This window comes from Falco biarmicus, chromosome Z (assembly GCF_023638135.1).
Source record: "Falco biarmicus isolate bFalBia1 chromosome Z, bFalBia1.pri, whole genome shotgun sequence".
NCBI classification, from domain to species: domain Eukaryota; kingdom Metazoa; phylum Chordata; class Aves; order Falconiformes; family Falconidae; genus Falco; species Falco biarmicus.
The window spans coordinates 5404820-5417851 of NC_079311.1; positions in this window are offsets into that span (position 1 = coordinate 5404820).

The following is a 13032-nucleotide window of genomic DNA, read 5'->3' on the forward strand; positions in this document are numbered from 1 at the left end:
CAAGCACCAGTGAAAAATGCAGTGTGGAAACCCATCAGGGAAAGGACTATGTCATCCTTACTGTGCGTATAGAGCAGATGGGTCATCACCTTGACGTCTCTGATCCCACTTGGGAAAGACGTGCAGCCAGTGAAAATTGTCATACAGGAATGAAGAGTGGAGACAAGCCCAGCACCACCTGAACCTAGGGTTTGAGGAGGTGTAGGTGTTTTAAAATCACTGCCCAAACCCCTGAGCTGTCCTGAGCGCAGCTGTCCTGAGGCCAGGGGTGGGTTTGGCTGTAAGCATCAGCCCAGATCCAGAAGGAAACTACTCGTCCTGCACAAGGGCAGTTAAGGTTCTGTGCTGCTTCTGTGCCTGTCACCACGGTCTTCACGTACTGGACTAATTACTCTAGTAGGCCTGTAGCATGAGTTTCTGATAGCAAGTGAATCACTATGTGTAGAAAGGGACGGAGAAAAGTAATGAGGGAGTCTCGATCCCATGTTCATTTTTCGTGGAAGATCCCGGTGGAATGGACTAAAAATAGTCGTGCAGGACAGCAACATTTTTGCTTAATAAGACAAGGGTGCCCATTCCATACATGTAATCTTTGTAATGTTTCTGCTGAATTGAGCTTTATATGGGGGTAGAAAAGAACTCCTACAAAATATGCTGTTGCATTAATTATAAGTTTTCCATTTGACAGCTTAATTAGGAAAAGAAGAGTTAGTGTAGGGCTTGCAGAATTCATGATAAATCACACATATTCGTGCAGACTTCATTTTCATGTTTCAATTATACACATTCCTAACTGATGAACAGCAACATAGCATTTTCTGTTTAATAAATGTGATATCTGTTGGAATTGATAACGTTAGTTCAGTAATTACTGAGCCATTATTGTCAGGCATCAGGAAAAAAGTGGAAGGATGCTCTGGTTATTAAAGTTTAGTATCAGCACTAAGAAAAGAAGTGTGAGAGCTTTACCTACAGGCACAATACTTAGCCAAAGTCAATGATAGAAGATGCCCATGGATCCAATATAGGAGACAAGAGAGAGAAGGACAGTAGTTTTGTGACTGGAGAACCAGGCTGAGGGTTAGGGGATCTGCATTTAATCCTTGTGTCTATCAGAGATTTCCTCTGTGGCTTTGGTCAAGTTATTTTATCTCTTTATGCAGCAGCTCCCTATCTGTAATAACATCATATGCAATAACACAATATCCCCTTCTACCACACTTTTGTCTATCCTTTTCTATTGGAGCAACTTAACTGTTGGTACTATTTCCTCTGATAAAATAGCCCTCCAATTTTATGGACTAGCATCAAATATGCTACCGTCATACCAATAACTGTTAATCTGATTGTCTTTTAACATGCGGGGGCAGGGAAACAAGCAAGCCCATTCTATGGAGACACTTAGAGCACTCACCTGGAGAGAAAAGGAAGCAAATATCAGATCAAGCATCTTTTGTATAAGAGTGTTTTCAATACACCATTTTGTATCCAGGCTTTCCAAGTAGAATTTCCTTGTTCTTTTTCCCGATATGGTAAGAAGGAACCAGAGATGAAGTGTAGAGACTACCTGCCCTGGCAGAGCTGACAGCAGAGAGCTTATGGATGACAATTCAGACACATTCAGCCAAATACTCTGGCTTTGTCCCCAAAGAAAGGCTACTTTCTCTGCTACAGGAAATACAAATTTGCAAGAGGTGGGCACGCATAGAGGTGCCAGCGGTCTCTGTCTGATGGCTTTTTTCCCTTTGGCAATAAAGGCAGCCTGAAATCAAGTTCAGATGTTTATTTCTTTGGTGACCTATCTGAAGTCTCTTAGACTACCATAAAGGCTACTGCTTACACATAAAATAGGTTTCCACTATAATTACCTTTGAATGCATTCATAATTATCTCTAACAACATTACTGATCAAGAGCCTTGTCTGAAAGAACAGCTGGAAATGGCTCGGCTCCTCGTTCAACCTTCTGAAGAGCAGTGTATGCTTTATTTTACCTCCTTTTCACCAGAGACTGACAATGCACAAAGCACCTAGCTCCTATTTCCCGACTTGATGAGATGTTCTGTTTCATCAGGTGAAGCATAAGGACGTGGAGTACATAAAGGAGCTGTACGAGGGCATTTTGTATATCCCATCAAGAACAATAAAAATTAGGTGGTTTGACATTTCAAGGCAAACAAAAGTACTGAGAAGGGGATGGAGAAGATGGCCTCCCTCTGTAACCTACAAGTTTATGCCATTTTGTGAAATCTACATAGCAAACACGGAAAGAGATGCCATCAAAACACAAAGGATAATTTTCTCACCATTTCATGCAAGTATTTTGGCAGAGACAACAGAGAAGCATCGACACAAGAGCTGAGTGAACTCTACCTCATGTGGTAGGCTATGGTGTTCAGCACAGCACTGAGGCTTGTCCACTGCTAGAGCTGTCCTTCAATTTATCATCTCGCATTTGATTGTTACTAGAAATGACTGCAACCGTTCCAGCTGAATGTTTTTGTTTTTCTTTTTCCCACTGGAAAATGCTGATTTGTCAAAATGTAGCTGATCCATGGGAACAGAATGATTTTAATGAAGTTCTGGTTGAAGCCAAGGAAACTGGCAGCGGTGCCAGTTTTGAAAATCTCTTGGTCAGGCAGGTTTCTAAAATTATCCCATGTGACTTGCTGCCTGTTCACCTGATATACTGCTAAAGAGACCCAGCTCCCCCAGGTCCCAGGATCTCAGCCACAGGCTGGCCAGACCCGGAAACACAGATGCTCAGGTGCCACCTCTGGAGTTTGCCAAGACTTGGGAAAGTTTGGGAAGAAGTGTTTTGAAACCATTGAACAAAATAGCACTTCAAATTTTGTTAAGCAGAGCTGTGGGCTTATTGAGGGAGACATTTTGAAAGCCTGTTTTTCTCTTGAGGTTGTTTCTTTTTTTTTTATTATTTTGAAATTTTCCACAGAATGGCTGAAACCCAGCAGAGTGTATTTCTTCTTCTTGTAGTTACCACTGCAAAGCCATTTTGGCCAATTAAAAAGAAGTACAATAGTTCTGGTGGGTTTTGTCTCAGCCAAGGTGGCTCCGGGGAAGGATTGACCCCCGGAGATGCCTTTGTCTTTCCCTGCCTGTTGAAAGACCTCCATGCCGAGATTAGACATACATACAACTTCAAGAGAGCTAAAATTCAGCAGGATAAATCCTATTCCTAAACATTAAGATCCCTCTGAAATTAGAAGAGGTTAGGTACACAGCCTACTGTAGCTGGATGAAGCAGAGCCTATTGCTTCTTTCTTTGGTTGGCCAGTTTGGTGCCTTGTACTAAGAATACTAAAAGCATATAATTTTGATGAGGATTATAGAGTTTGTGTTCTGAATTTAGTTTTATTCATAGTATCTGAATCTATTACTCCAGTTTCTTGGCTATTTAGAGATGCCAAAATGGCAGCTTTCATCTGCTTTCCCAAGGCCACCTAGGCATGGTTGCTTCCTATGTTAGATGTCACATTAGCATTACCGTTTTACCTTCCTCTTGTTTTTATTGTCCTGTTGTCCTGAGGCTTTTCATGACTTTTCCCCTCCTCCCATTGTAGCCAGTTACCCTGCAATTTTCCCTTTTCTGCCCCCGCCTGGGACAAGTGACGTAGCTGGGGCAAAGGCAGGGTTTACAGGCTTCTGCTTTGAGCTGTGCAGGTTTTCCTCACTTTTCCCTTCCTGAAGTGGATGACTGCACAAGCTGGAAAACCCAGCTTCTTGTGGGATGCCTCACCTCTCCCAAGGTTGGATATTCCCAGTTTTGGCTCTTGCAACACCAGCAGTCTGACAGCACCTGCTGGTTTTGGTGCTGGACAGTGGTTGCTAGAGGTTTGAAATTCCTCATCTTTGTCACATCCCCTTTCGCTGAGGCACAGAGCACAACAACCCCAGACTGCCCATGTGGTCTCTCTCCCTTCTCCCAAACGATGTGCCAGAGAAAAAAAACCCCAGCTTTCTGCCTTCATTCTGCCAGTTCTGTTTTATGAGAAATATTTGTAATGAGATAATATGTTTCTAGACTTGGGTGGTCTGCAGGCCATTGAGATGTCTCAAACGACTGCGAACCCCAAACCTTTTCCATTTTACGCAACTCATGTTCCAGCCTCCTTGGCCTGACCAGGCAGACCTGTTTCTTTCGGGGGCAGGAAAATCCTCCTCACAAGGATTAGCTGTCAAGATAAAACCACTGCACTAATCAGTTTACAGAGGTGTAAATTGTTTGTCAGAACACAATGCCAGCAAAGCAATTTTGTTTAACAACAATCTTAACAGCAAGGGTCCCTGGGGCGGAAATAAGTAATCAAGCAACCAGCCAGGGCTGAAACTTTGAGAAAACAAGGAGCCATCTCTTTCCAAGGCATCTGCAGTATAATGAGACCTTGCACAAAGCACCGGGATTCTCTTTCCATGATCCTGAAACCAGCGCTTATGGGACTAATCTTTATGCAGGGGAGCAAATTTATCCTTTGACATGAGAAAGGAAGGATGGGCAGGAGGACCAGGTCTTTGTCCAAGATTTTCAAACGTGCCCAGCACTAACTTGGTTGTCCTTGAATTCAACAGTTTTATTGGCAATCACAATGGGATTCAAAGAAAGTAATCAGAATCTAAGCCAAACCAAACAGTCCTGGAAATCGCATCCTCAAAGTACCGAAGATTCACAGCGTTTCATCCAGTCACTCTTAATTAAACCATCGCAGACATTGTAGAGACAGCAGAATCAAGCCATTCCAGTTTCAATGCCTTGGTACAGAAATTAGTTTTGTGCCTATGCCCATATGGGGATATGTCCATAAATCCCAGGCCTGAGGAATGCTGAGAGCATCTCATTTCCCCTTGCCAGCTCCTGCACAGATAAATCAAAATTTATTGAATAAAAGCTGCTCTCTTTCCCTACAAATTTTGCCTCACTTCTGTTCTTAGATCATCACAGGTCCCATCATACCATTACAATCAGTCAGCACACCGAAATGAAATGATTGAAAGGCAACTCTCAGCAGAACAGGAACAGCCCCTTCATTTTTTATTTCTTGCTTTCATGTGTGTGAAACAGGGAGAGAGAGCGAGAGAGAGGCTATTGAACTTTAAACTTCCTGATAAGCTGTATTGTGGGAAAGTGCCATTTTTAGGTTTACATGAAGGAGCTACCTCTGAGAATGGCCTTTTAGCCTGTGAAAAAACTAGAAACATCCCAGGAAGTCTCCGAAACATTGTAGCACTGTGAGAATTTGTATAAAAATAAACATTGGATTATTTCGGCCCTACTCCCTTGAGAAAAAGAGACCAAATTACTCAGAGCTACTGGCGTAATCTTGACAGAGGAAGGGGAATTAGCAAACTGATGCCAGGGTTTTTTGTTTTGTTTGGGGATTTTTGCCGCCCTCCACCCCCCACCCCACCCCCACCCCTTTTTTTTTTTTTTTTTTTTCCTGTGTGTGTGTGTGTGTGTGTAAAGTAACACTTGGAAGAGGCAGCAAAGGCAGGTTAAGCATGTGATCAAAATGGGCTCAGAGCTGAGACCAAGCCCTGGAGAACAGCAAGCCAAGCCAGAAGGAACACTTTTAAAAGGTGTAAACTGGAATTCACAGAAACATGAGAGCTTGGAAAGCATCCACTGACAGACACAATCCAAAAGCAGACAAATCCTGGTCTCCAGAGTTCAGGGGATTTTTTAAAGCTTTTTGTCAAGCATTTTTCTCAGGAGAAATTAAGAAGTGAAAGGCACAAGGAGTCAAGCAGGGTCCCATATCACTGCAAAAGCTGTTTCTAAACCTGGTCAGGAAAGTCCTCCATTTCATGGAAAAGTTATTCTGATTAATCTGTCTTCCCATCAGGAAGGGCTGAGAATCCCACATGGAAATAAGCCACGTTTTATTCAGCATTGCTTCTAGGACCGGTAAAGGATGGTAAGAAGAAACATGAGCTGATGTGATTTCAGTAGCTACTAGTGATTGCTATAAACCAAGAGAAAGCTGTGTAAAGCAAGGAGTAGGAAATCTAGTGCAGGGTTATCTGAAGCCATAATACTGAAAATGCATGTGTAGGAAAGAAGCAGAATGAAGGCATGTCCTCCACAGGGATGTCACCACAGCTAAGAGCTGCTCAATGGTATTGACCAAGGCTGAGCAACTGTTTGATGGAGAACACACTGTGCCCTGAGGGGGTTTGTATGCACTCAGAGCAGAGCAAAACTTGCATTGTCCCCAGTTCAGAGCAACGGTTAAAAGCAGGGGCTTCGTTAATGGTCTGACACATGGGATCTTCAGATCTCCCCACCTTCCATGGCATGAAGAAGATGAGGAAGAGGGCATAATATGCTAGAAAAGAAAAAGAAGGGAGGTGTCCTGCCTGCTGTCTTGTCTGACTTTGAATTCAAGAGTAAAAGAGAGTTAAAAAAACATAAATTTCTTTAATCTGAGCTAGAGAGCTATGTTGGTTGGTTGGTTTGGGTTTGGGTTTTGTTTTGTTTTTATTTACCTGGACATGTAACAAACTCATATTTCCCCAGGGTGAAACACAGATAGGAACCCCCAGCAAGCCCTGAAAAAGTACTGCAGAAGCAGCCACTTCTACCCACATCCCTTTCTGCAAAATTCATTCCAGGCAACTCAGGAGCGGCAGCAGACACGATCCGGTCCTTTTGCTGTCAGACTGGCCAGCAAAGGAAAATGAAGGCAAGGATCTCCAATAAAAACAAAATGAAGGCAAAGGCTTCACAACAGGGAAAAAATCAATACCTCCGGAAGCAGGAAAAAAATATATGATACATTTTTAACTTCACTGCCCAATCAAGTTAATAAAAATACTCCGAAAAATCACTACACAACTGTATGATATCTACAGTGAAAATTCCATATCTACTGCCATTAACAACATCATTAATAACAAATGTCTGTTTAATTACTCTTGCTAAGATTATAAAAGCCATTATTCTTGTAACTTGAGAAATTCATTAGCCGGAAAGTCTGTTTAACGCCAAATGCAGCCCCCTTAAAGGCACAGGGTTTAATACTTGAAGGTATTTCTGACATTCAGGCTTGAAGAAGCACTACCCAGCTGGGCTGAAGTTCATGCTGTGACAGCAAGCAAGTGCCGCTACATTTCAGAAACTCAGATGAAGCTACAGGATGTGCAACAGCACTGCCTTTCCTCCAGAACAGTTACCAATGCAGAGGGACAGAGACGGGTTCTCAGAAGTGCCTACATCACTTAGGACCCTTCATCTGTATGAAGAAATAAATAAATGCTTCTGAAAGATGGGCTTCGCTAGCTATATCTCCCAGTGAGTTTTGAAAATGTTGCTGTACTATGTAGTCTGTATAAATCAGCTTTCTCTCCTCATGTGCTGAAAGGGTCTTGTATCACCTCCGCAAGCCCTGACTCTGTGGATTAGGCAGTGTGCACCTTCCATGACTGAATCCTCGTGATATCCAACACTCATGTTTGCCTTGCTGTTGAAGAGAGGAAAATGTAGCAAATGTGGTAATGCCTGTTAATGCAGCAGTTTGGCTGATATCCATTTTTTAATGGTACTAAACTCTTAATGCACATTCCATCTCCAGAAGCAAATGTGGTCGTATGAGCAGGTACAAACAGAGCAAATACCTCCTTCTAAAGCATGAAATGCTGTACTCCCCCTTGACTGGCATCCAGGGCAGGCAGAGGATCTGGTCTGTGGCACAGACTGACATGGAAAGGTAAACATGTTCCTCACCTCTGAGCTCTATGGATGGTGCAGAAAGGCTACAGAGAAAAATTATTGCAGTTCACAGTAACAGCAAATAGAGCTGCATTTAGCAGGGTGATTCACCCTGAGAGATAAGAGGCTGCACACAGGAGTAGTGCTGCAGTTCGTGTGCCACTCCAGCTGCCCGACCTCCACATCATGCATGCCTTGCAATCACAGCAGAAGTGAGGGAGACTTGCTGAAACAGTGGTCAGAAACACAGCTTTCAAGAAAGGTACCCAAAATAATCGGTATCTCAAAAACTATGCTGAAAGCAGACTCGCTGCTTAGCTGGTTTGTGCACGGTTTCGATAGCCACAGGCTGTGCACCATTATCTGTGCGATACCTGTGCATTTTACAACAGCTGAACTAATTGTACAGTGTAACACCTTTCTAGTAGTGGCTTGAGGCGCATTACAAAATAGTAAGGGGCATTAGAAAAGTCTAAAAGTGTAATATTTGCCTTTGAGGCAAGGGCAGCGACTTGTCCCCTTTCCTCCATTTTCTCAGAAGATGGTAACAGTCCTGGCCACCGTGGTCATTGACATGATGGTGACAGCAAACCTCGAAGATTTGTGTGGCTGCTTGATGCAATACCAGGACAGCAAACTGAGACTGAGTTCTGCACATGTTATTGATATCCTAGGTCTTAAGAAGATCTCAGAGCCAGTAGCCCCACTTCTTGGGTACATTTATTCTGGTTTTCTGCTTCTGGCAGAGGTGTCTCCCAAAACTAGAAGTCCAGCCTTTTTGTGTTGTTGTTGCTGTGGTTTTAACCTTTCAGCCTTTCTCTCCTGTTGATATCACCCCCGATCCACATCTGTTTGGAGGTGACTCCATTTTCCCCACCGTGCTGCCTAGGGAACTCAGCTACAGTGGAATACAGGCAGTTCTCCCTAAAAATACAAGCTCGCACTAATAATACACTGTTGATTAGCACTTACAGCTCAGGAATAGTCCTACCATGTGACACACTGGATGCTTTTACATAGTGAAAGCAGAATGACTCGAAATTTTGAGGAAGTAGATGTCAGGGGACCTGAGCAATAATTCTGAAAGCCCTTAAGTTTGGCTCCTAAATATGAACCTATTTCCCTCGTCCTACTTACAGACATTCAAAAGCCTTGTCTTTTACAGTCACTCTCCAGCAACATATAAAAGTGTCTCCTTCATTGGGCACCAGTATATGAATGTCTACCACAAAGTCACAAACAACTGTTAAAAGAGCTTTTTATAAGCACTTCTGCCCTGTTTCTAGGTCATGCAGGAAGGTACACTAATTCAGTGTCAAGGCTCGTGGTATTGTGGGCCAATAATTATGTTAATACAGATAATGATATGTACTTGTATTACAGAAGCTTTTTCAGAGTTAATTTTACAGTCAAGCAATTGCTTTGCTCTGTTTAGCTTTGCGTTTGGACGGCAAATGAAATAAAACAACAACAGCAATTTTGGTCAGCTGGGTGTGCTGCATGACAGAAGTGAGGGGCTGTCTGTGAACAGAGGGCATTAACCACTTTCCTTCTGGCTCAGCTTTCTACCCCCTTGCCCCACTTCATGAGCCTTTAAAGGCTGGCTTTGAAATTACATACCCAGGCAGCTATACCTTGCTTGTCTGGGAAATGTTACATCAGAAGCAAGGATTGGGCTTGCCAAAGAGGATTGCAGATAACAAAATCACTACAGATCAGCTACAGTGGTGAACTGCCTTCTGAAATAGAACAAGCTTTTAAGAACATATCTCAGACGAAAGCTGTAAGGAATGCTGGTGTGTTGCTTAGGCCCAGGTGAATGGGTAAGAGCATCCATGTGGCCCAATTTGTTTAAAAATGTGTGTACTGTGTGCAGTGTGTGTTTTAATAAGTGAGCAGGTAGATCCAGCAGTGGTCCTGAGCAATCAGTCAGCCCTTGAGTCCAAAATGGCAAAGTCAGGCTGCCTGGGCTTCCGTTTTAATTTTTAGAGCTTAAACCCTAATAAGATTAGTAGACACAGAATCTAACTACATTTTTGTTAACATCCTCGGGCAACTAACCGCCTGAAATGTGTGTAAGGGTAATATACACGAGATAAAGCTGGAAGTGAAAAAGTTTTATATGTGTATAGGATCACTACACCCTTTTTCTCCGGAGCAGTATGATTACTGTACCATCCTGCTATCATACACTCTGGGCTAAATTAAACCATGGTACAAACACAACCAGTTTAATTGATATTACCCCAGGGGTCAGTTTGGCCCATCACATCCTAATTGCATCCCTGAAAACTAATACCTTTTTTTTTTTGGTTTTTTGGGGGTTTTTTTTAAGGTAAATAGTCTTTTCTAAAATTATTTTTATGGAAAACAGGTTTTGTTTGTTTTTTCAAGTAAATTACATATTTGCCGAGTTCCTAGACTTTTTAGGCTGCTACAAGTTACATCTGGTTTTCTCCACTGGTGTTGTCCAAGCCAACTTTAAAGGTAAAGCTAATCCAGAGCAAGCCAAAGATCTGACTAAATTCTATAAGCCAAGAAGGAGCCAAGCCACAGAGAATATTTGGCCATGAGGCTCCTGCCCACAGCCCAGCGCTGCAATCCTCAGGAATGCACGGCGATTGCTCTGCAACCTTGAAAAGCCCAGAGGCAGTTGCCAGTGCCTGGCTGTAGCCTCTGCTGCTGAAGCATTTTTTTCCAGTTTGGTTTCTTCTCGTCCCTGTCCAGGCCAGCCCCAAGCCGCAAGCCCTGGGGTAGGATTTCGGTGGCTCCCCGGTTCCCCTTCGCCCTGCTGTGGCTGTTCTTCACCACCCAACAGGGTTAGGCGGGAGGATGGACAAACTTCCTGAGGCTTGGGGCTCTGCAAACACTCGCTCTTCCTCCTTTGCAAAAATAGCTCAGGTCCACAAGCGACTCTTCTTGCAAAGCCAAATACCTGACCCGGCAGTGTGGTTTGGGGTTTTTGGGGGTTTTTTTGTCTGCTTGCTTATTTGTTATTAAATGGAAAGTTGAGCTGTGTATTTCCACTTCTTATAAGCTAGGCTGGCGGGAGGGTGTCATCTGGATATGGAGTGTCTAGCCATACCTCTGGTTCACTTCTTTATTGTATGTTTTCTTCTATCCTAGGTCTTTGAACTATAATTTCATTGTCATCAATACAACTCGGGTCTTACTGTGGAGCCTGAGCTTGCTAAGCAAAATTCTGGCTCCAAAAATGGATTTTGCAGGTGACTTCAGTGACAGCAAAAGAAGTATAGCTATTTATCCCTTGCAGGAAGACATAATATTAACTATACAAATCTTAATATAACCTCTATGTTTATTTGCACTGATATGGCATGAAAACCACTAGTATCATCATAGCTGCAGGGCGGTATTCATATGTAAAAATCTTACTTTACCTTGCGATAAGAATCCCTGGCTCAGAGCAATCGAATATTTAGAATGAAAAATGGGCATGTAATTGAAAGAAAGACTTCTCCTTCTGTCTTTCGTTCCTGCAGCTGTAGTGTTCAAACACACGTTTCTCCCGTCTTCCCTTCAAAAAGTAGATCGCATGCAGGCAAAGCTGAAACAACCAACAAAATATTTTACTGGGAAAAAGTCCACGCTGAAGTAGCAACAAGAATCAATTTATCAAACAAATGGCCTGGTGGCTCCTGGTCCCAGTCGCCCTCTCTAGTTACTTGTGTACATGTGTATGTGTGCATATATTACTACATCTCCAGGTAATGTGAGCATCCATAGGTATAATGTGGTATTGCATTCTGTCACCCTGTGGAAGATTTAAGCTTCCCACTGAAATGCTACCCCTTTCACCATTCCCTCCCCATTTTGCTCTCTAATGCTTTCCCCAGACTCCAGAAAACACAGCTTCCCAGCCTTCCCAAAGCTGTTGCAAAACCAAGAAGCCCACACGATCAGCTCGGATGGATGGAGCTGGTCATCACCCATCATATCCTGACCCATCCGGACACCACATGCTGCTCAGGAGCCTTTTCATCCTTCCTGTGTGTCTGCTCTCACTTCACTCTTCCTGGGAGGCTGTTCCTCTCCCTGTTGCTTTCTCAGTATCTCAGCAGATGTTTCAGAGTCCTTCCTCAAGTGTTTCCACTGAAAGAGGGGAGGCAGCATTTCTGTCATCCATGGGGCTTGCCAGGATGAGGTGCTGCCTGGACCCGCGACAGCAAGGAGAAACCCCCCGCTCCACAAAGCCCATGATTCTGCATGCCAGAGCCGGGGCTCGGTGCAGTGTTCCTGGCAGCTCAGGGGTGGGTGGGTGGGCAATGGCCCTCAGCCTGGAAAAGCAGCGGAAGCAATAAGTGGGAAAGACACTATCTTTTTTTGAAAACTGATGTGTCAGAGAGCTACACCTCCCAGAGCTGCAACTACCAGATTTCCCTAAAGTAACCCTATCCCTTATGGACCCTCAGTTTTGGTGAGGCTACTCCCCGGGTACCTACATCTTCCCTTCAGGAGCCACTGTGTTTCACTCACCCCAGGTCCCTAGGAGATCCCAGTTTAAAATCCTTTCTCCTCTCTTTCACTTGCAGCTTTTCTCTCTGCTCACCTTTCCAACACTCCTAACAGGGTTCTTGTGCAACAGCCTGCTTCCAGATACTGTCACAAACTACAATTATTTGCATTAACATTTTAATAGATTTTCTGCCTCTGACATCTTCTACCTCCTAAAAGAAAGATTGCAGGGCTAGGACTGGTAATATTTTTTTTAAGTTTTTTTGGTTTGTTTGTTTTATGTTTGTTTTTTGGTTTTTGGTTTTTTTTAATGAATTGCTGATCAGGATTACAGAGCAAAAGTAACAACTGCAAAATCCTACTGCTTACATATGGTTCTTATCACTTTTTTCACTCACTCTTCTGGTGCTTGCGGAGTTCTACTTTGTGCTACTAGCCTTCTTGGTGGTTATCAATTTTGTTTAATTTGCAGAGAAAAGCCATGTTCTGTGATTCTCCTTTGTAATTTAAACAAATTGCAAACTAGTTATTCATAAACAGGACCATCTTTCATTTGAGAAAGCAAGAACCAAAAGATTTTGCCTTAAAGTGGCAGCTCCCTGTTTTGTTAAGACAGATGTGTCCTATTCCCCAGGGAAAAACAATAGCAAATCTGAAGGCCATGCAGTCTAAGCATCATTTTTCACACCATTTGGAGAAATAACTAGTACAACAGAGATGAAGAAAACAACTCAAATTTCAGGTGCATATTGGAAATATATGTCCCATTTTTAATATCTTAGTTTTTCCATGTTTCAAATAGATAGCTTACATTTCAGTAATCTTCTTCAAACTA